General features: G+C 45.1%; 1 protein-coding gene across 1 annotated transcript in view; it reads left to right on the top strand.

Moving 5' to 3' along the window:
* OTOF (otoferlin) overlaps positions 1–3,247 on the top strand; it is a gene marked incomplete at its 3' end in the record, with an annotated part of 174,181 nt that overhangs the window by 98,203 nt on the left and 72,731 nt on the right. The gene's annotated exons all lie outside the window — the stretch shown is intronic.

Here is a 3,247-nt window from a genome sequence, read left to right on the forward strand (position 1 = left end):
TCCCGGGTCTGTACACCTGCTGTGCCCATTATGAGGGGCTCCCACCATCCCTGTGCTGAGTTCCCGGGTCTGTACACCCGCTGTGCCCATTATGAGGAGCTCCCACCATCCCTGTGCTGAGTTCCCGGGTCTGTACACCCGCTGTGCCCATTATGTGAAATATCAGTTATGTATGGACTGACACTTCAAAGGAAGGTGCTGGAAACACCTTTTTCCATATTCATTATCTAAGATTTAGTTCCATGTAAGAGGAGCTGAACCCTGGAAGCTCTTCTTAAAATAAGGCAGACGTAGTGCAAAGGACTGGTCACCAGTGTTGCCTGTGGTCACCATGCAACTGATCTTTAATCATTACTGACTTACCCTGCCTTGTTCTGCACTGGGTCTCTATGTGTAGGCGGCCATCTTGGTAGTGGTGGGGGCTTTTCCACCTTTCAGACCCTCCAGCAGAGTAATGACCACCAAATCTCACTCCAAATCTCCTGAGACAAGCAGATGGAGGCAGCAAAGCCTTAGATGATCTCACCCTGTAGATATATAGCTTTGAGGCTGTAGGTACAGGATTGCCTAGATACCCTCATGTACCTGGAGGTGCTCTACTATTTCTAGGGTATTGATTAGATACAACCATCACTTTTAGATATTCCTTATAACATATCAAATCTTCACTTTCCTTATAATATATCAAATCTTCACTTTCCTTATAATATATCAAATCTTCACTTTTTAAGTTCAGGTCTAATTCAGGTCTAATTTAAGACAACATGGATCCCGGCAGGCTGGAAGACTAAAGGTGCCCATACACTGCTCGATTTTCGTACGAGAATCGGGCGAAATCCCGCCATCGTACGAGAATCGAGCAGTGTGAACGAAGACGTGCGACCGTTTCTACTGTACAGTCGCACGTCTTTTGTCGAACCAACATGCTCGAAAACCCGCCGAGAATCGTACGATTGTCGGCGGGTTTCTAGCCTGCTCGTCCGATAGCTGCGGAACGGGCCGGTGTGCGCACGCGCACACTGCCCGTTCTGCATTGCGGACATCGAAAGCCCGCCCCTCAGCGGGGGAGGGCTTTCGATGATCGCAAGTACGATCTGCCCGTCCAAGGTGAGCAGATCGTACGAGCTTTCAATAAGCATACGACCATCGCAAGACAAAAGTCTTGCGATGGTCGTAAGGTGTATGGGCACCTTAAGTTAACCTGTCAGCCAGCTGAAGAAGATGAATGCCGGTGGAAGCTGCAGCCACTCAGGATTGAAGCTGCTCCTCTGAGTCATTTTGTTTGATAAACGTCCATGTTTGATTGCACCACATCTATACAAATGACAGATCAACATAAAACCCTAAAAAAATCATCACTTTTAGACGCATGTGCGCCGTTCTCAGGATGTGTCTCCTTCATTTCACAGTTCTCATCGCTTCACGTCAGAGAACAGGAAGACTGAGACGCACCGAAAAGATCTCAGATCCTGACAGAAGCAATTATTTTATATCCCCGCGGCTCGGAGCTGCCAGTTAGGGGCAGGAAACGGCGCAAATTTAATAATGTCACAACCTACCACCATTTGTTAAATGAACCAATAAAGCATATTTCATTAGAACGAGCCTCCTCCTCGCCCCTTCTCCATAAATTAACTCCGGCACAAGAAGAGTTTTAGCAATTCATGAAAACCGATCCCGTATTCCTGCGAGGATTTCGTGATGATATTTTACGCTGCCGGAGAACCGAAAACTACCTAGAGTCAAATTTGTTCCGAGTATAAAAGCTGCCATTAATTATAGAGAGCTGGAGCGAGACCGGAGGGGGGTGATGGGGCAAGAGTGTCATCTAGTGGCCGATATTGCTATAGCACTTCAAATACCGCTGTGTAGAATGGATTGGGCACCATAACGCTGGTACGCCATGTACAGGTGTCATCTAAATTATTCAACCCCCATTGCAAATCGGGTTTATTGGCAACATTTACAAGCTTTGCAATGAGCCAATCACACAAAAGCAATTGAAATAGGTCAACACGACAAATGTTTAACCACTTGCTACCTGGAGCAATTTATTACATTTGCGCACACATGGTGATAAAATCAGAATTTTGGGCTAGAAAACAGCTTCAGACCCCCCCAACAATGATATATTTTCTAAAAGCCGAGGTCCTGTAGAATAAAAAGATGCTAGTTGCAATTTTTTATGTCGCACGATATTTGCGCAAATGTTTATCAAACAAGTATTTTTAGGATAAAATACAGGTGAAACTCAAATAATTAGAATATGGTGCAAAGTTCATTTATTTCACTAATGCAACTTATGCGGTGAAACTAATATATGAGAGAGACTCATTACATGCAAAGCAAGATAGTTCAAGCCGTGATTTGTCATCATTGTGATGATTATGGCTTACAGCTCATGAAAACCCCAAGAACCCCAAATCCACAACCTCAAAAAAGTAGATTATTACATGCAATCAATAAAACAAGGATTGTACATAGAACAATATCGGACCTCTGACAAGTACAAGCATGCATATGTACTCAGTACTTGGTTTGGGCCCCTTTTGCAGCACTTACTGCAATTACTTTTGCACGATATTCTAATTATTCGAGTTTCACCTGTACACTAAAATGAAATTCAGTGCACACAAACAGAATATGATGCCCAATTCTTTGGTACAATATAAAAGAAGGGGTCAATATAAAAAAAACGGCCGGCCGCGAGCTCTCTAGATCTGAGCAGAACGTCTTTAGATGTCCGCTCAGCCACGCCCACTTGCGCGCGCCATGCGGCGTGCATGAGCGGGAAATACCGACAATTTAAAAACAGGCAGTGATGACTGTTAACATACAAGCAATCCGCCGGCTGTAGATTAGAAATGACGGACCAATAGGAATGATTACAGTTTTGTGAACGTTTTTGCAGGGGTGGGCTTTAAAGCCTATCTCCAGGAAGAAAGAAAACCCTTGCGGTGAGGCTGCCTTGGGGGGTTATGTAAAGGGATTTTACTTACCTGATCCCCGTCCCCTCTGGCTCCAAGACCGTGTAACACGGCCCCTTCCCCCCTCTGATATGGTGGTCAAAGACCTGCTGACCTCATCATGGACAATGCAAGTCCCATAGCCCTTCATTATATGTGAGGATGCCGAGGGACAGTCTACAGCCGGAGTGTAGGGGAGAGGAGAGAGCTGACTCCCGGGGGATCAGATTAGAAATGACAGACCAATAGGAATGATTATCAGTTTTGTGAACATTTTTGCA

The sequence above is a fragment of the Nanorana parkeri genome, unplaced genomic scaffold (genome assembly GCF_000935625.1).
Source record: "Nanorana parkeri isolate BGI_ZX_2015 unplaced genomic scaffold, ASM93562v1 scaffold1944, whole genome shotgun sequence".
Taxonomy (NCBI): domain Eukaryota; kingdom Metazoa; phylum Chordata; class Amphibia; order Anura; family Dicroglossidae; genus Nanorana; species Nanorana parkeri.